This window comes from Leuresthes tenuis, unplaced genomic scaffold (assembly GCF_036924035.1).
Source record: "Leuresthes tenuis unplaced genomic scaffold, fLeuTen1.0.hap1 SCAF_16, whole genome shotgun sequence".
Taxonomy (NCBI): domain Eukaryota; kingdom Metazoa; phylum Chordata; class Actinopteri; order Atheriniformes; family Atherinopsidae; genus Leuresthes; species Leuresthes tenuis.
The window spans coordinates 33,217,586-33,239,416 of record NW_027325370.1 but is presented as its reverse complement, the minus strand read 5'-3'; positions in this window follow the sequence as shown (position 1 = coordinate 33,239,416).

Genomic DNA, 21,831 nt, shown 5'->3' with positions numbered 1-21,831 from the left:
AGTTTCTTGAAGATAGACAGGGATGCCCCTGTTCTGGTAGTGCTCGGTAGGTCATTCCACCATTGTGGGACGACACATGAAAAGAGTTTGGATTGTCTTAGGCACGGTGTAGGCACTGCAAAACGACGATCCTGGGACGAACGGAGGGACCGAGTTGTGACATAAGCCTTTGCAAGAGCATTCAAGTAGATGGGAGCCGTTCCATTAAGCACTTTGTAGGCTAACATCAGTGACTTGAATTTGATGCGGGCGGCTAAGGGTAGCCAGTGGAGTTCAATGAACAGAGGGGTGACGTGTGTTCTTTTAGGCTGATCGAAGACCAGACGCGCCGCCGCGTTCTGGACCATCTGCAGAAGTTTCATAGTACAGGCTGGGAGACCAGTTAGGAGAGCATTGCAGCAGGCAAGGCGGGAGATGACCATGGCCTGCACCAGGAGTTGGGTGGCATGTTGGGTTAGGTATGGTCTGATCTTTCTTATGTTTAGTAATGCAAAGCGGCATGAACGAGCAACCGAGGTAACGTGATCTTTGAAGGTTAGTTGGTCATCAATCATGACACCCAAGTTTCTAGCAACCTTTGATGGAGCAAGAGATAGGGATTCAGTTTGGATGCAGATGCTGTGGTGTATGGTTGGTTTGGCTGGGAAGAGAAGTAGTTCAATTTTTGGGAGGTTAAGTTGGATATGATGGGCTTTCATCCATGTTGATATGTCAGAGAAACAGTCTGAGATTCGTGCTGAGACTGTGTGGTCGTCAGGTGGGAATGACAGATAGAGCTGGGTATCATCAGCATAACTTTGGTATGAGAAGCCATGTGATCGGATGATCTGCCCCAGTGAGTTGGTGTATATGGCAAAGAGAAGAGGTCCCAGTACTGAACCTTGGGGGACCCTTGTGGCGAGGTGGTGCGCTGCAGAAGTGTGACCAAGCCAGGATACTTTGAAAGACCGACCAGTGAGGTATGATTCAAACCAGGAGTGTGCTCTCCCTGTGATGCCCATGCTAGAGAGTATGGACAAAAGGATACTGTGGTTGACAGTGTCAAATGCAGCTGATAAGTCAAGCAGGATAAGTACAGAGGACTTAGCTGTCGCTCTGGCTTCTTTTAAGGCTTCTGTCACAGCCAACAGAGCCATTTCGGTGAAGTGTCCACTTTTAAACCCAGTTTGGTTTGGGACAAGGAGGTTGTTATGTGAGAGGTAATCAGTGACCTGCTTAAAGACCGCCCTTTCAATGATTTTGGACAGAAACTGGAGGAGAGAGACCGGCCGATAATTCTCTACATGAGTTGGAGGGAGGAAAGGTTTCTTGAGCTTGCTTGAATGTGGTAGCAAATGTGCCCGATGTCAATGAAGAATTAATCACATGCGTGACTGCTGCAGTTACAGTAGGAGCAATGGATTGGAGAAGATTAGTAGGGACGGGTCCAGCGGGCATGTAGTAGGATGGCTACATGTGAGAAGTTTAGACACACTGCTCTGAGCGAGAGGGGTAAATGAGGAAAATGATGCAGTAGGATTTCTGCATGCAGATTTTGTGGTTCGGTAAACTGTTTACTTATAGCTGCCACTTTGTCAGTAAAAAATGAGGCAAAGATGTCTGCTGTTAGATTGGTAGCAGGTGGTGGAGGCGGAGGATTAAGTAGAGTTTTGAAGGTGGAAAAAAGTTTCCGGGTGTCAGTAGTACTATGAATCTTGTTGATGTAGAAAGACTTTTTTGCATCAGTAACACTGGATGCGAATGATGACAGTAGCGCCTGGAGTTTAGCTAGATCTGCAGGATCTTTTGACTTGTGCCATTTCCATTCGGCAGCTCTGAGATTGGTGCGCAATGCTCGGAGAGTATCATTAAGCCAGGGGTGAGACTGGGAGGATCGGGTGGGTTTGGTGGATAGAGGACACAGACTATCCAGAGATGAGCTCAGTGTAGAGCAAAGGGACTCCGTGGCATCATTAACCTGAAGAGAGGAGAATGTGCTGGAGGTTGGAAGAGCGGAGGCAACAACGGAGGAGAAGCGGGTGGGCGACAGGTTGCGGAGATTGCGGCGGAAGGAAACCATAGGGGTAGAAGCAGATGGTCTTCTCGGGAGACTCACTCTGAACTGAATGAAATAGTGGTCAGAGAAATGCAGAGGTGTGACAGACTCTGTGGCATTGTTTCTTGTGAAAATGAGATCTAGCACTTTGCCAGCTTTATGGGTCGGAGGACTGCTGAGCAGTTGTAGCTCAAACGAGTGCATTAGTGTCAGAAAATCAGAAGAGTTAGGACTGTCAAGGTGGATGTTCATGTCACCAAGGACAATTATGGGACAGTCATGCTCCGGGATAGAAGAGAGCAAGGTGTCTAGTTAATTTAGAAAGTCACCGAGTTGTCCTGGTGGGAGATATACGACAATCGTATAGATTTTGACCGGCGCAGTTACCAAGATGGCGTGGTATTCAAAGGTATTGTATTTAGCATCAGGTAGCAGTTGGGTGTATTTCCATTTGTTGGAAATGAGCATGCCTGTTCTACCACCTCTCCCAGATGTACGAGAGGTATGGGAGAATGAGTGGTTGGTTGAAAGTGCAGCCGGGGTAGTTTTCAGGCTTAAGGGACAGGTGGTTGGCATAAGCCATAATGAAATCTGCTTTGTTTACCGCTGATTGGCAATTCCACAACCCCACAGACAAGGGTGTGTCACAGAGTGAAGTGGGCTTTAGAGAGCGGAGGTTGTTAAGGTTGCGGTGGCGTTTGGTTGTGTGAAACCTTCTATGCGAGCCGGAGACAACAGGAATGGGTTTGAGGCACATTTTAAAGCAGGTGGTGAGGCCAGAGTGACATGGATGAGGCAAGTAGGACAGGTTTGCCTTGTTCAGTGGCCTTGCTCGGTGGACACGCGCAGGTAGATACGCTAGTCTTTACCCAAGAATGTCTTCACACGAGAATGGCTGACGCTTCAGGCGCCACCCCTTACTTTATGCGCACAATTGGACACAGCCGTTCATGTGTTGGCTAATTGCACTAGGCTGAGACCGCCCACCGAGAGTTAACCAACAATTGTTTTCAGAGAGGGGAGTGACCGCCCGTTCACAGCACCTGAATACTCTGATTGCTTTGCGATGGCCCAACCGAGGCTACTAGGCAACAGGTTTCACCCACAGATGGGTTTTGATCATTTTCGCAACAACAGATATTGAATTTGGCAAGAAGCTTAGAAAAAACTTACACTAGCAGACACACAGTTCTTTCTGTGCAGTTCTGATGCTGAGTAATTAAATGATGTTACAGATAACTTAACAGGTACGTTAACAAGCTTGTGAAGCTCGACATGATTCATGCTAGTAAAAGACAACGTTACTACTGAGTGTGCTTTTAGTCGTGATGGTTTGCTTGTTTTGTTTACAGGCAGAAAATCTTTGTCATACCATTAACGATATGTTACTAACATTACAGACATGTGTTGCTCAGCTCAGTAATAACCTTACATTGTTATAATGTAATTGTACTTGCTTGTGTAATAACTGTGGTGGTTTCGGTGAAAGGTAACAGTCTTACTGCCGTCTGAAAATATCAATTTAAAAGTTATAATGTAACCTAACTTCTGGTCACAATGTGTGTCTTTATGTTGTCTTTTATGTCTTTTGTAAACACTTTGCCATAATCTTTTACTGTATTATAGAAGAGCAACGGAGTTATGTAGCTAATGTTAGCGTGCTTTAATTAAATTGTACCTTTTAACTTTCTTCTCCTTCGTCACTATGGTCGATCTTCCATAGTCGACCCTTATCCCACAGGTCGAGACCCCTTAATGGCCTGGCCATCTTCTGTTGAGAACTTGCATTTCTCTCTTGCATGTGTTTCGAAGTTTGCAGTGCGTTTTTCTCTTGTATGTGTTTTGAAGTTTGCTTCGTGTGTGCTCCGGTCATTTTTTTGTTGCCGCATTTTTCTCTTGCAGCGCTTTACTGTTGGATTCGTTTTGCTGTTTGCAACGCATTTGCACGTGTTGGCCATCGTACATAACAGCCTCATTCAAGTCTACCAATTTTCGAGCAGTATCTATCCTCCTAAAATGCAACAATGTTTTCGTTTTGAGACACTTAGCAGCTACTAGCTGAGCAGTTACTAGCCGTGTCAGCAGCTATGTTGCTAAGTGTCTCCAAATGAAACGGAACCTAGGGCAGCCAGTCTACTGTCAGCTCCACTGAGCGGAGCCAACACAATGTAAGGCGGTGTAATATAATGTAAACATGTAGAATTTTGTACTGTTTTGGCACCTGCATTTCACAAAATGGTATTACAAGTTAAGCAGAATGGCAGATTATCCCCACACATGAACTCTGCTAACATTATCTTGCTACAGAAACCAGGAAAAGACCCCATACTTCCATCCAGCTACCGCCCAATATCTCTAATAAATGCAGACCTCAAAATAATTTGCAAAGCCCTTGCCAAAAGAATCGAAAAAATAACTCCACTTATAATACATCCTGACCAGACAGGTTTTATAAAGGGTAGACACTCATCCACTAACACTCGCAGGCTAATTAATCTCATAGACTATTCAACAACCTGGAAACCACAATAGTCTCTCTAGATGCAGAAAAAGCATTTGATCGAGTGAACTGGAAATTTTTATTCGCAGCGTTAAACAAATTTGGGTTTGGGTCACACTTCATCAACTGGATAAGGATATTATATAGCTCCCCAAATGCGTGTGTCAGGACAAATGATCAAACCTCTCCAAGCTTCAGTCTGCAGAGAGGTACAAGACAGGGTTGCCCACTTTCTCCCTCACTTTTTGCTATTTTCATCAAACCTTTAGCAGCTTCTATCAGACAAGATAGAAATATTAAAGGCATCCAACCCCAAAATATTGAGCATAAAATAAGTCTTTATGCTGATGATGTTTTACTTTTCCTTCAGAACTCTCAAACGTCTCTCACTCACACGATCACACTCATAAATAAATTCTCAGCACATTCTGACTACTCTATCAATTGGTCTAAGACCACAGTTCTGCCCATTAATTGTAGAGTCCAGAATATACCTGTGATCCCTTTACAGTCAGGAAATATTAGATATTTAGGCATAAACATTTCCGCCAGGCTCTCAGAGCTAACAAAGCTAAATTATGTGCAATTATTAAAGACAGTAGAGGACAATCTCTCTCGTTGGAAGTCCTTACCTATATCACTTATGGGGAGAGTTACAACCATTAAAATGATGATACTACCAAAAGTTAACTATTTGTTCTCAATGATCCCCATAAAACCATCTGCTACTTGGTTTAAGTCACTAGATTCATGCATCTCCAAATTTCTGTGGAAAAACAAACCACCATGTATTAGTTTAAAAACCCTACAGAAGACCAAGGACTGTGGTGGATTAGATTTATCTAATTTTCAGCACTATTCCTTAACCAATAAGTTACAGTATATATCAAAATGGTTTAAACCTAGCCCAATAGATGAACCATGGATAAATATAGAACAAGCATTGTGTGATAATCTGGAAATCTCTGACCTGCCACTTATTCGTCAAAACGTAAAAAATCACAAATGTTTCAAAAGCATTAACATCAGCACCTCTCTGACAGCCTGGTGGGAATTTCTTAAAATATCAAAGTCCTCACTTGTCCCGTGTAAGCTTACACCCATCTGGAACAATCCTGACATACTGCAAAACAAAAAAATGCTAAACTTTACTCTGTGGAAAATGGAAATTTTATTTCATTTGATGAGCTCATATCACAATATGAGATAGGCAGCAATAAATTCCTAGAATATCAACAACTTAAGTCTATAATAACAAAGAAATATATCCTTCACCAACCAGACTTACAACTCCTGACTAGGGTAGCAGAATTTCTAAGCATCTGCACCCCAAAACTACTATCAAAAATATATAAATTATTGTTTAAGATAGATTACACAATGTCTCTTCACCCCTCAAATGGGAGGCAGATTTATCCATCAGTTCTAGTCATAGCTTCTGGCCACAAATATGTTTGAACACCTTCAGAATGACTCGAAATCCTAATTTACAGCTCATACAATACAAAATCCTTCATAGAACACACTATACAGGACAAAGGATGTTCAGGATGGGTCTAACACACTCAAACATCTAATCACATTGCACAGATAACACACCTGATGATTATGCACACGCTTGGTGGTTTTGTGCGCCTGTCCAGATGTTCTGGCTTGAAGTCTGTGAGGACCTATCAACATGGCTAAAGTGTAGCATCCCTGCATGCCCCACACTGTGCATACTGGGTGACTTAGACAACATCAACATGGAAATTAACTCAGCACACATGGTTCTCACAGTGTTATGTATCGCAAAGAAAACTATTCTCATGAACTGGAAAGCGAAGAACAATCTGTGTATCAACCAATTTAGAAATTTTCTTTTAGATTATATTAGCATGGAAACAATGTCTGCCTCCTCAAAACATCAATTGGCTGAATTTCATTCTCTCTGGTCCCCTCTGATTAGCTTTATCACATAGTGGTGGTGGTGGGTTGCTGTCCCGTCGCTCTGGGCGGTTGGGTGTGTGCTGGGGGGGGCTGTGTGGCTTCGGGCGTCTGGTGGTCTCTCGGGTCGTGGGGACCGGGTTGTTCATTGCTGGGGGGGACTGTGTGTCGGGCTTGGAGGGCAGTTTTGGGGGCTTGCGGGTGGGGCTGTCTTGCGGTGTGGGGCGGGGTCCGTTAGGGGCCTTGGGGTGGTGGCTGCTGGCTCTATGCCGGGTGGCCGGGCCGCTCTGGCGTGGGTGGTGGTGCTGGGCCTGGGCGCTGCCTTGCGGGGGGGGGGGCTGCCTGTGCCTGGGGGGTTTTTTGTTTTTTGTAGAGGTCCTCCAGGGTGGGGTTGGGTTGAGTGGGGTGGGGCGGGATGGGTACCTTCTGGGGGTACAGTAGCTCCCGGAATATGGTCGCTGCAGGCCCTGAGCCTGGTGGACATCAGGCCCTCCTGCCCTGTGTTGGCTCCCAGGTAGCGGGGATGCCTATTTCAGCCAGCCCCTGGCTCCCGGAGGGCCTCTGCCCTATGCTTATGGGGGCACTTTCTGGGGGCTTCCTCTGCAGTCTTCTGGGTGGATGCGTGGTTGCCCCTGCGGTGGGCTTCCTGGGTTCTGTGCTCTGTGGGGGCTGCTGGTGGCCTGGGTCTTGTGGCCCTCTCTGCCCTCTCTGCTTGCTTCTGATTGCTTGGGGGGGGGGCTGTGGATTGTGGCCCTGTATGCTTAAGTAAAGTTAAGTCTGGCCTGGGTAAAAAACTGATGGTTATTTCTAACATGCAATCACAAGGCTTTCCATCTGTGGGGTAGGTAGCAGTGTGGATGGATTAAGTGTAGCACATCTATCGACAACAAGGTGTGGCTGTGAAAGAAGAACAGTTATGTAGGAGAGATGTCTGGTAAAGATATTTTGTTAAGTAACCATATCACAGCCACTGCATGAGGTACCTTAAGTGTTAATGGGTGAAATAAGACCATAATTGTTGATGCCTGCACTGCCAATTGTTTCTGGCCATTGATTCAAAAGTACGATCTCGTCACTTTTTCCCCCTTTCAGTGGACACTGGCCCCTAATTACCGCAATTCAGCAGGGGGTCTTTCATTAGGAGTACTGGACTCCCCCATGCACGGTTTCAGCTCCGACCCTGGACAGCGGAAAAAACGTCGAGATCTGGTTTGAGGACCCAATTGTTGAGAAAATTGTCTCAATGAGACTCAGAGTTGCTGGAGTCAGTTAATGCAAAGGTTTAATCTTGCAGCAAGCTCAAGAATGTGTGTGTGTATGGGTGTATGTGTGCGAACGTGTGTGTGAGTTTGTGTGTGTGAGAGTTTAAAGAACCTGTTATCCACAGGCAGGTCTTAACTAGTATGGCACGGGTCCAGCCTGTCTCATCTTTTTTGGAAGGTCCAGCGCTCGGCCGTAACCCTTCTGTCTGTTTGGACTCTCACATACATTCGGTTTAACAAAACTTTTTAGCCCCTTAAATTCATAAAACAGACAAGGTGCAGTTATTTCCATTCTAGAAAATAAGAGTAATCACCACCATTCCTATAAATTCTGGATATTCTAACAATCTGAATCTTTTTTAAATGTTCGATGAAGCCCTTTGCTGTTCTGTTTAGAGACTCAGCTGATCATAAACCAAGTTTTGCTCTTGAACCTTTTTCATTTCTCAGTTAGTATTCACTTTAAAACTGATTAAAAGAAAAAATAAATGAATGCCTATCAACAAATGTGGGATCTAAACTCTAGTGCTTCCTCTAAAATAATTTCCTTTCTCAATTCAGAAATGTGTGTGTGTAAGTCACAACACCTGTGACACCGAAACGGCTTTCTTTTCTCTCTTTTCTCTACACTCTGCACTGTGAACACACACACCAAATCAGAAAGGCTTTTTTCTCTCTTTTCTACATTATGGACTGTGGGGACACAAAACTGCTCTCTCTTTTTTTTTTTTTTGGTTGTGTGCCAGGGCGTGGTCTCACGTATTAGATTATGCTTAAGATACGAATGGGTTTATCAGTCACATCAGAATCCATACATACTGATCCTCCCGTAATAAAATGGTCGGATCTTATCAAACACACTTTGTTTCTTGTAACAATCAAGTCAGCGAAACAGCGTATCGTCAAGACTCAGTGAGTACACGTCAAGACACTGAATCAAGTTTGCCACAAGAACTCATAAGTTTGGCAGTATTGCTCTGCCGTCAGCAATCATACACCCATTTTATTTTCGTGAGACATGTGCAGGCACCTGTTCATCTACTGTTCTATCACTATGAATTAGTTTATCTATTGTCAATAAGGATACTTCTACAACTACTATCAAAGTATGTCTGGACTTCTTATGTTGTCAGTTGCTATATATGAATAAGTGGGTAGCTACTGACAAGCATTAAGCATGTCACACAGCCCAAACATATAACATTTCAGGACACACCACACAGTTAACAACCACAGTGAAGCGTGTCAAAGCCCAAACATGTAACATTCAACAGGACACTTACACAACACATTCAAATCAAACAGTCAGACAACATACAAGAACATATACCCCAGCCGGCATTGCTCCCTGGCTATTTTCCTACAGCTCACTATGTGTGCGCACACCTTTATTCACAAACTCTTCAACTTATACTCTTTTACCGAAGCTGCTACAGCTCGATTGGCCGAATACCCTTAGATCCTATTTCGGTGAATTTGACATCTGCCTTACATGTAAAAGATTAGCGGTTTAGGAGTTTTAATTTAGTTTGAGTGAAGGAATTCATTTTATAGCAAAATCCGAAATCGTGAAGAACTCATGAAAGTAAGCTTATTCTCGGATTCCTGAAACTTTAGATTTGCTCTTTCTTTTACTGCAAAGTACAACGTTGTTTTTTTTTTGTTTAAATCTTTCTAGACATGGTAAATATGAAGGACAAAGCAGTTTTAACATAGTTTGAGTGAAGGAATTCATTTTATAGATAAAATCCCAAGAGTCTGCTGAGAAAAGAGAGTGAATGTGAAGTAGACTTTAACACGGCTCTGGGAGCGAGCCGAGTGCGGGCTAACCGGGAGAATTGCTTGAAAGAAACGCGACACCGAATGAGCGGTCAGAACAAAGCCTCAATACGGTGTTCCCGTGGTGTTTGTGGCTGCCTTGTCTTTGCGAGTAAAAGACAAGGCAGCCATCGAATAGGGCCCGATTGTTCCGGTGAACCGGTGAAGGTATCTCTGAAGACAGTAAAACCCGGGGACTGGATCATCATCAAAGTGATAAAAAAAAAGAACTGGTCCAGCCCAAGGGGGGAAGGTCCATTTCAGATACTACTTACATCACCCACAGCAGCTGAAGGACTTCTTGGATTCACTTATCACATTGTACCATGACCTTCAGAAGTAGGGAAAGATTAGTTACCCACCACTGTTTTCTGAGGCAAAAGTCTTACTACAAAGGGGAGTTCATCTCAACCTCAGTGAAGAAAACAACGGCTAACATGAGAACATAGGGTGTGACTAAAATAAGACAGGGAAAATGGATGGACAAAGGCCGTGGCATCCATTCAGATTACCAGGATTTTGTGGGTTAAGAGGAACCAGCTGTGTATTATTAATCATTACTCTTATTATAGTATTCCCAATTTTATGGTATGAAGCATGGATTAGCAGAAATAAAGATGATGCAGGACAGAGTACCACCACTGTCCCCTTGACATAGAAAGTGCCACACTAGTAATAACATTTATTTAAACTTGGAGATAAATGGAGAAAATAATCTCATATACAATAGCTGAGACAGAAAAAACTTTTGAAGACATGAAGACACGATTAAAACAACATTTAGAACATACAATAAGCTTAAAAGGAGTGACAAATCTGCGACTGCGAAGGCATAGAAGTCTAATTAAAAACAGGAGCAGTAGGACAGACTTTTGTGAAATCTGAGTAAGCTCTGGGAATCAAATTTAGATAATGATCAGACTTGGCCTTTCTTATTTCTGCTGTACATTTATTTCTAAGCTTCCTAAAAGCAAGGCAATGACCCGGGTCCCTCATATGCCCAGCTAGCATCCAAGGTTTATTTATTTTTTAAGTAAAGAAGACAGTTCTGCCGAAAGCCAGGGACTAGACCTGTTCTAAGTTCTATACTTTTTAAAAGGGGCGTGTTTATCAACTATGGAATTAGAAGATTTACAAAAATGGTCAAGTGCTAGATCTTCATCTGGGATTTTAACAGTGTCATGAGTATAACTATTCAACAGATCAGTTAAAAAAAAGCCTGCTCATGGAGATGTTTCAGGATCTGGATACCAAGCGTGGACCTAATGTTTTCATTTTTGCAATTCTGATACAGGCTATTGAGCAGTGATAACTAACACCAAGTTCAGATACTGTGGATTTTCTACCTTTGATTTGTTAAGATTGAGCCAATCAGGGACAACCTCGAAGGATCTCTTAAGTTTGGTTTAGTAGGATCAGTAATTATCTGAGAAAGGTTGATATTGGTACACACCTTTTTTAAATGATCAGAGGCAGAGTTAGACTTGTTTAAATTAAAATTGCCACACAGAGATTGGGTTTAGGCCACATGCACACAGAATGACATCAACAAATATAAGAAATATTAAACATTTACACATAGATTTTTGAATACATGTAGAGGAATGATACTTTGAAATGTGCTCATTGCGGAGTTATGATCAGTTGCGTAATGAAGGTTGAACTATTCTGGGAAAGAGGTTCTATTCCCAGCATCATGATGGACACTCCTGATATAGAAGGTTTCGCTAATGCATTGGAATTGTTTTACTATTTTCATATGCATGTGCAATGAAGAATTGCTTGCTGCTGATAAATGCAAAGAAGAACAGCTTACACATAGATGTTCACATATAGGCTGCTGAATGCAATGAAGACCTGCTTATCCAGTAAAGTTCAATGTCAATGTGAAATATTCAATTAGGATTTGCAAAACAGTGAAGTTAAACAATGAATGGGTCCATAGTCGGTGTGAGACGACTACAGGAATATTTACCTGGGTGTACGTTCAAACAGAGATGAGAAAATTGCGATAAATAATTGTTTGTTAGTATGTATATGAATGTTATGTGTATAAACTGTGTTGAGTTATAGTTACTCAGTAGTGTCTCAGTGAAACAACCGACGGGGGAAGCCTTGCGGCGACAACAAAAGCAGTGTTTTACTGATCAGTCAAGTTGCTCCAGTGTACTCCATACAAACTGGTTGGCTACTGAAGGGATAGAAAATGGGGAATACTTGTTTTAAAGCAAACAAGGAATTAGATGGGAAAAATAATTTTAACGGGATCCAGACCATATTAAATACTCAGACAGATGGGAGAAGAAGTGGAGTTTTGTAGGAAATCACAAAATTATTACATAAAATTAGTGAAATCAATTGAAGAATGCCTTTCTGAAGAGCTGTTTACCACAGATGAGCAGCTTTGCGACCAAGCACATTGTAGATCGCTTTACTGCCAAAATGATCTAATTTAATGGATTGGTTTAGACATGAATAACAGCATTTTAAGAACAAAGAGAGAAACAAAAAGGGACAACGCTTCATGGTGGAAGGTGATGTATAAATAACTGTGTATATGATGAAGGAGAGACCATTTGAGCAGCACAGCCATTTCGCAGCACAGGGACAGCAGTCCAAGTTAAAGGATCTCCCACGTGGTATCACCTGTCACACTGTGTCAAGGCATCAAAAGAAGAAAAAATCACCAAACTCAAGGACAAAGAGACGAAAACTCCGGTGAACGAAGAGAGAGGACTGACAAACCAGAAATACAAAAGAATGCTCGATATCAAGATCCAGAAGAAGAAGCTAACAATGCCACGAACACTTACGATGCTGGGAATGATGCTAGCAATGAACAGAGAAGAAGATTCAGTGTCATCAATCTGCAACACGTGCCTCTAATGAGGGGGTGAATATAGAATCCTCAACGATTACAACGTCTCTGGGAACTGTGACAACAACAAGGTTTAAACCATTTTGATATATATTGTAACCTATTGGCTAGGGAATAGTGCTGAAAATGAGGTTAATCTAATCCACCACTGTCCTTGGTCTTCTGTAGGGTTTTTAAACTAATACGTGGTGGTTTGTTTTTCCACAGAAATTTGGAGATGCATGAATCTAGTGACTTAAACCAAGTAGCAGATGGTTTTATGGGGATCATTGAGAACAAATAGTTAACTTTTGGTAGTATCATCATTTTAATGGTTGTAACTCTCCCCATAAGTGATATAGGTAAGGACTTCCAACGAGAGAGATCGTCCTCTACTCTTTTTAATAATTGCACATAATTTAGCTTTGTTAGCTCTGAGAGCCTGGCGGAAATGTTTATGCCTAAATATCTAATATTTCCTGACTGTAAAGTGATCGCAGGTATATTCTGGACCCTACAGTTAATGGGCAGAACTGTGGTCTTAGACCAGTTGATAGAGTAGTCAGAAAGTGCTGAGAATTTATTTATGAGTGTGATCGTGTGAGTGAGAGACGTCTGTGAGTTCTGAAGGAAAAGTAATACATCATCAGCATAAAGACTTATTTTATGCTCAATATTTTGGGATTGGATGCCTTTAATATTTCTATCTTGTCTGATAGAAGCTGCTAAAGGTTTGATGAAAATAGCAAAAAGTGAGGGAGAAAGTGGGCAACCCTGTCTTGTACCTCTCTGCAGACTGAAGCTTGGAGAAGTTTAATCATTTGTCCTGACACTTGCATTTGGGGAGCTATATAATATCCTTATCCAGTTGATGAAGTGTGACCCAAACCCGAATTTGTTTAATGCTGCGAATAAAAATTTCCAGTTCACTCCATCAAATGCTTTTTCTGCATCTAGAGAGTCGATTGTGGTTTCCAAGTTGTTGATGGTAGAATAGTCTATAAGATTAATGATCCAGTTTGTGAACGAACTGTTGTGCCTACTGCTCTTCAGCCTGTCAAATGAAACCTAGAATTTGAAACGTGACAAATGAACGAAGACCCAAGGAGTTGAGTCGTAAACGAATCAATACTGTTTCCTGTGCGAGGACCCGTCAGCCGAGGAGTTGAGTCATGAACGAATCAATACTGTTTCCTGTGCGAGGACCCGTCACCCGAGGAGTTGAGTCGTGAACGAATCAATACTGTTTCCTGTCCTGCTGACTGAGCTTATGAAGCTGCCGCCTGCCATGTGATGAGGAAGGGTACTGTATGAAACTGAACGAATCACTCACTGAGACAACTCGTTACTCCCGAGTCATATAAATAATTAGTTCATATCGAACGAATCGCTCACGAACTACACATCACTATCTATTTGACGAGTTATGCATGAATGGATTTTGCAATAAAATTAATTCCTTCTCTCAAACCAAGTTCAAACTGCTTTGTCCTTCATATTTATCTACTTCTAATCTAGTTTCAACAATAAACAACACTGTATTTTGTAGTATGAAAAAGAACCAGACCTAATTTTCAGCAATAAGCTTCTCTCGAGGAGATATGAAGGAATACAGATTTAGCTATAAAATGAAATCCTTCTATCAAACTGACTTAAAACGGTTTGTCCTTATTTCTTCACTTCTGATGAAGTTTCAACAATAAACAACAAACTTTGTATTATGAGAAAGAACCAGACTCATTCTTCAGGAATCCGAAAATAAGCTCTATTTTACGAGTTATGAACGAATTTGGATTCTCCTATAAAACGAATTCCTTAACTCAAACCAAGTTAAGACTGCTTTGTCCTTCATATTTATTCATGTCTAATCAAGTTTCAACGATAAACAACGTTGTACTTTGTAGAATGAGAAAGAACTTCTTCAGCAATAAGCATCTCATTTCATCTCACATATGACGAAATACAGATTTTGCTATAAAATTAATTCCTTCTATCAGCCTGACTTAAAACTGTTTGTCCTCGTTATTTATCCACTTCAAATCAAGTTTCAACAATTAAAAAAATTTTGTAGTTTGAGAAAGAACAACTTAATCTTCAGCAATCAGTATAAAAAGAGGGTAAGAAAAGGTGCAAATGCCAACCATACATCACTAAAAGGTGGAGCGGAAGTATTCGGTTGCAAGTAGGTGTGAATGTTCGACCATAATTTGTAAAAAGCGGGTAAGAAAAGGTTTGAATGCCCGACTATATATTAACAAAAGCGGGAGGAGAGGTCTTCAGATGAGAGTGGGTGAGAATTTCCAACCATAATCAATAAAATGCGGTGAAAAAAAAGGTGTGAATGCCCCATAGAACACTATAAGGTGGAGCGGAAGTGTTCGGCTGCAAGAAGGTGTGAATGTCCGACTATATTTGGTGAAAAGCAGGTGAAGCAAGGTCTGAATGCCCAACCTTACATCATCAAAAGCGAGATCAGAGGTGTTTGGCTGCAAGAAGGCCATAGTTTGCCAAAAGGGGGTAAGGTGCGAATGACTGACTAAATATCAACAAAAGTGGGGGAGGAGGTCTTCGGATGCAAGTGGGTGTGAATATCCCACCATACAAGTATGGTGGAGAGGAAGCTGTGAATGGCCGACCATAGTAAAAAGCGAGTGAGAAAAGGTGCGAATGTCCAACCATACATGATCAAAACAGGGAGCGGAGGTGTTTGGCTGCGACCAGGTGTGAATGTCCACCCATAATTAATGAAAAGCGGGCAACAAGTAGGTTCAAATGCCCAACCATACATCAAAAGCAGGAGTGGATGTCTTCGGCTACAAGAAGGTTTGAATGTCCGAGCATAGTTTGTAAAAAGCGGGTAAGAAAAGGTTCAAATGCCCGAACATACACCATCAAAAAGAGAGAGCGGAGGTGTTCCGCTGTAAGAAGGTGTGAATATCCGACCATAGTTGGTAAAAAGTGGGTAAGAAAAGGTTAAAATACCCGACTGTACACAATCAATAGCGGGAGCTAAGTTGTTCGACTACTAAAAAGTGTGAAAGTCCGACCATGGTTGGTAAAAAGCGAGTAAGAAAAGGTGCGAATGCCCGACTATACACCATCAACAGCTGGAGCGGAGGTGTTCAGCTGCAAGAAGCTCTGAATGTCCAGCCATAATTACTCACAAACGGGTAAGAAAAGGTAGTATAGCCAGACCATACATGATCAAAACAGGGAGCGGAGGTGGTTCAGCTGCAAGGAGGTGTGAATGTCTGACTAAAGTTTGTAAAAAGCGGGTAAGACAAGGTGCGAATGCCCGACAATGTATGATCAAGGGAGGTTTTTGGCTGCAAGAAGGTCTGAATGTCCACCCATAATTGCTGAAAAATGGGTAAAAAAAGGGTGCAAATGCCCAACCATACATTATAAAGCAGGAGTGGATGTGTTCGGCTGCAAGAAGGTTTAAATGTCTGAATTATGGGTGGTCTGAATGTCCACCCATAATTCCTGAAAAATGGGTAAAAAAAGGTGCGAATGCCCAACCATACATCATCAAAAGCAGAAGAGGATGTGTTCGGCTGTAAGAAGGTGTGAATGTTCGACTAAAGTTTGTAAAAAGCCTGTAAGACAAGGTGCGATTGGCCGACAATGTATGATCAAAAGCGAGAGCGGAGGTGTTCAGCTGCAAGAAGGTCTGAATGTCCATCAATAATTGCTAGAAAACATGAAAGAAAATTTTCGAATATCAAACCGCACATGATCATAAGCGGGAGAGGAGGTGTTCAGCTGCAAGAAGGTGTGAATGTCCACCCATAATTACTGAAAAATTAGTAAGAAAAAGGTGCGAATGCCCAACCATACATCATCAAAAGCAGGAGTGGATGTGTTTGGCGACAAGAAGGTTTGAATGCCCGACCATAGTTTGTAAAAAGCGGGTAAGAAAAGGTTCGAATGCCCGAACATACACCATCAAAAGAGGGAGCGGAGGTGTTCCGGTGTAAGACGGTGTGAATGTCTGACCATAGTTGGCAAAAAGCGGGTAAGAAAAGGTTAAAATACCCGACTGTACACAATCAATAGCGGTAGCGGAGTTGTTCGGCTACAAGAAGATGTGAAAGTCCGACCATGGTTTGCAAAAAGCGGTTAAGAAAAGGTTCGAATGCCCGAACATATACCATCAAAAGCAGAAGCGGAGGTGTTCGGCTGCAAGAAGGTGTGAACGACGGACCAAAGTTTGTGAAAAGCAGTTAAGAAAAGGTTCGAATATCCAACCAAACATAATCAAAAGCGGGAGCAGAGCTGTTCGACTGCAAGTAGGTGTGAATGTCAGATCATAATTTGCAAAAAGCTGATGAGAAAGGGTGAGAATGCCCGACTATACACCATCAAATGCGAGAGCGGAGGTATTCGTCTGTGAGTAGGTGTGAATGTCCGACCATAATTGCTGAAAAATGTGTTAGAAAAGGTAAGAATGCCGGACCATACATCATTAAAAGCGGGAGAGGTGGTGTTCGGCTGCAAGTAGGTGTGAATGTCCAGCCATAATTACTTACAAACGGGTAAGAAAAGGTAGTATTGCCAGACCATACATGATCAAAACAGGGAGCGGAGGTGGTTCAGCTGCAAGAAGGTGTGAATGTCCGACTAAAGTTTGTAAAAAGCGGGTAAGACAAGGTGCGAATGCCCGACAATGTATGATCAAAAGAGGGAGCGGAGGTTTTCGGCTGCAAGAAGGTCTGAATGTCCAACCATAATTTGTAAAATCCGGGGAAGAAAAGGCTCGAAAGCCAGACTATACACCATCAAAAGCGTCAGCGGTGGTGTTCGGCTGCAAGAAGGTCTCAGTGTCCACCTATAATTACAAAAAAATGGGTAAGAAAAGGTGCGAATGCCCAACCATACATCATCAAAAGCAGGAGTGGATGTGTTCGGCTACAAGAAGGTTTGAATGTCCGACTAAAGTTTGTAAAAAGCGGGTAAGGAAAGGTTCGAATGCCCGAACATACACCATCAAAAGAGGGAGCGGAGGAGCTCCGCTGTAAGACGGTCTGAATGTCCATCAATAATTGCTAGAAAACATGAAATTTTTGAATATCAAACCGCACATGATCATAAGTGGGAGAGAAGGTGTTCGACTGCAAGTAGGTGTGAATGTCAGATCATAATTTGTAAAAAGCGGGTAAGAAAAGGAAAGAATGCCCAACCATAAATTATCAAAAGCGGCAGCAGAGATGTTCGGCTGGTATTTATCAATGTCTAGATAGATTTCAACAAAAAACAACGTTGTACTTTGCAGTAAAAGAAAGAGCAAATCTAAAGTTTCAGGAATCCGAGTATAAGCTTGCTTTCATGAGTTCTGCACGATTTCGGATTTTGCTATAAAATGAATTCCTTCACTCAAACTAAGTTAAAACTGCTTTTAACTTCATATTTATCAATGTCTAGATCGACTTCAACAAAGAACAACATTGGATTTTGCAGTAGATGAAAGAGCAACACTGAAGGATCAGGAATCCGAGAATAAGCTTCTTTTCATACGTTCTGCATGATTTGGGATTTTACTATAAAATGAATTCCTTCACTCAAACTATGTTAAAACTGCTTTTAACTTCATATCTATCAATGTCTAGATCGACTTCAACAAAGAACAACATTGGATTTTGCAGTAGAAGAAAGAGCAACACTGAAGGATCAGGAATCCGAGAATAAGCTTATTTTCATACATTCTGCTTGATTTGGGATTTTGCTATAAAATTTTTGAGGAGTTATGCATGATTTTGGATTTAGCTATAAAATTCATTCCTTCACTCAAACTAAGTTAAAACTGCTTTGTCCTTCCATATCTATCAATGTCGAGATAGATTTAAACAAAACAAAAAACCACGTTGTACTTTGCAATATAAGAAAGAGCAACACTGATCAGGAATCCGAGAATAAGCTTTTCATGTGTTCTGCATGTTTTGGGATTTTGTTTTAAAATGAATTCCTTCACTCAAACTATGTTAAAACTGCTTTGTCCTTCATAGTTATCCATGTCTAAAAATGTTTGAAGCATAAACTTCCTCATATTATCCTGAATGAGAAAGAACCACACTTGTGACACTTTTGAGGAGTTCTGCATGATTTGGGATTTTGCTATTAAATAAATTCCTTCACTCAAACCGAGTGAAAACTGCTTTTACCTTCATATTTTATAGCAAAATCCCATATCATGCAGAACGTATGAAAAGAAGCTTATTCTCGGATTCCTGATCCTTCAGTGTTGCTCTTTCTTCTACTGCAAAATACAATGTTCTTTGTTGAAGTCGATCTAGACATTGATAAATATGAAGGACAAAGCAGTTTTCACTTGGTTTGAGTGAAGGAATTCATTTTATACATAAAATCCCAAATCATGCAGAACATATGAAAAGAAGCTTATTCTCGGATTCCTGATCCTTCAGTGTTGCTCTTTCTTCTACTGCAAAATACAATGTTCTTTGTTGAAGTCGATCTAGACATTGATAAATATGATGGACAAAGCAGTTTTCACTTGGTTTGAGTGAAGGAATTCATTTTATACATAAAATCCCAAATCATGCAGAACATATGAAAAGAAGCTTATTCTCGGATTCCTGATCCTTCAGTGTTGCTCTTTCTTCTACTGCAAAATCCAATGTTGTTCTTTGTTGAAGTCGATCTAGACATTGACTAATATGAAGTTAAAAGCAGTTTTAACATAGTTTGAGTGAAGGAATACATTTTATAGCAAAATCCAAAATCATGCAGAACGTATGAAAATAAGCTTATTCTCGGATTCCTGATCCTTCAGTGTTGCTCTTTCTTCTACTGCAAAATACAATGTTCTTTGTTGAAGTCGATCTGGGCATTCGCACCTTTTCTTCCCCAGTTTTTACAAATTATGGGTGGACATTCACACCTTCTTGCAGCCGAACACATCCACTCCTGCTTTATAATGTATGGTTGGGCATTTGCACACTTTTTTTACCCATTTTTCAGCAATTATGGGTGGACATTCAAACCTTCTTGCAGCCGAAAACCTCCGCTCCCTCTTTTGATCATACATTGTCGGGCATTCGCACCTTGTCTTACCCGCTTTTTACAAACTTTAGTCGGACATTCACGCCTTCTTGCAGCTGAACCACCTCCGCTCCCTGTTTTGATCATGTATGGTCTGGCAATACTACCTTTTCTTACCCGTTTGTGAGTATTTATGGCTGGACATTCACACCTACTTGCAGCCGAACACCACCTCTCCCACTTTTGATGATGTATGGTCCGGCATTCTTACCTTTTCTAACACATTTTTCAGCAATTATGGTTGGAGATTCACACCTGCTTGCAGTCAAACAGCTCTGCTCCTGCTTTTGATTATGTTTGGTTGGATATTCGAACCTTTTCTTAACTGCTTTTACCATCTTTGGTCGGACGTTCACGTCTTCTTGAAGCTGAACAACTCCGCTTCCGCTTTTGATGGTGTATATTCGGGCATACGAACCTTTTCGTACCCGCTTTTTACAAACAATGGTCGGACTTTCACACCTTCTTGTAACTGAACAACTCCGCTCCCTCTTTTGATTGTGTACAGTCGGGAATTTTAACCTTTTCTTACCCGCTTTTTATCAACTATGGTCGGACATTCACACCTTCTTACAGCGGAACACCTCTGCTCCCTCTTTTGATGGTGTATGTTCGGGCATTCGAACCTTTTCTTACCCGCCTTTTACAAACTATGGTCGGACATTCACACCTTCTTGTAGCCGAACACATCCAATCCTGCTTTTGATGATGTATGGTTGGGCATTCTCACCTTTTCTTACCCATTTTTCAGTAAATATGGGTGGACATTCACACCTTCTTGCAGCTGAACACCTCCTCTCCCGCTTATGATCATGTGCGGTTTGATATTCGAAAATTCTCTTTCATGTTTTCTAGCATTTATTGATGGACATTCAGACCTTCTTGCAGCTGAACACCTCCGCTCCAGTTTTTGATGGTGTATAGTCGGGCTTTCGAGCCTTTTCTTCCCCGGTTTTTACAAATTATGGTTGGACATTCAGACCTTCTTTCAGCCGAAAACCTCCGCTCCCTCTTTTGATCATACATTGTCGGGCATTCGCACCTTTTCTTACCCGCTTTTAACCAACCATGGTCGTACTTTCACACCTTTTAGTAGCCGAACAACTCCGCTCCCGCTATTGATTGTGTACAGTCGGGTATTTTAACCTTTTCTTACCCGCTTTTTACCAACTATGGTCGGACATTCACACCTTCTTACAGCGGAACACCTCTGCTCCCTCCTTTGATGGTGTATGTTCGGGCATTCGAACCTTTTCTTACCCGCTTTTTACAAACTATGGTCGGACATTCAAACCTTCTTGTAGCCGAACACATCCACTCCTGCTTTTGATGATATATGGTTGGGCATTCGAACATACTTGTTGCCCGCTTTTCATTAATTATGGGTGGACATTCACACCTTGTCGCAGCCAAACACCTCCGCTCCCTGTTTTGATCAAATATGGTTGGACATTCGCACCTTTTCTCACTCGCTTTTTGCTATGGTCGGCCACAGCTTCCTCTCCACCATACTTGTATGGTGGGATATTCACACCCACTTGCATCCGAAGACCTCCGCCCCCACTTTTGTTGATATTTAGTCGGTCATTCGCACCTTACCCGCTTTTGGCAAACTATGGCCTTCTTGCAGCCAAACACCTCTGATCTCGCTTTTGATGATGTAAGGTTGGGCATTCAGACCTTGCTTCACCTGCTTTTCACCAAATATAGTCGGACATTCACACCTTCTTGCAGCCGAACACTTCCACTCCACCTTTTAGTGTTCTATGGGGTATTCACACCTTTTTTTCACCGCATTTTATAGATTATGGTTGGAAATTCTCACCCACTCTCATCCGAAGACCTCTCCTCCCGCTTTTGTTAATATAGTCGGGCATTCTAACCTTTTCTTACCCGCTTTTTACAAATTATGGTCGAACATTCACACCTACTTGCAGCCGAATACTTCCGCTCCACCTTTTAGTGATGTATGGTTGGCATTTGCACCTTTTCTTACCCTCTTTTTATACTGATTGCTGAAGATTAAGTTGTTCTTTCTCAAACTCTCCTTCACACGAGAGATATATCCAATGACTGCTGAGCGCAGTTTAATTTGAAAGTACGTCAGTTTGACTTCACCGCTACTCTGTCGGTCCCTTTGTAATTAATTACATGGATAATTACCTGGATTATTTTACATCTGCATGCCAAATGATCATTTGAGTGAATTTAAGTTTCAACAGAACAACAAAGCAAAAACGTGAATATGGACACAGAAGAAGAGTCAGGATCTGACCGGTCTCCTAAAATTTACTTCATGTTATAACTGTTATCCTGGCAATATCAGGTAAGAAAACATTTCCCTGTTATTAAATTAATAACCTAATGTAATGTT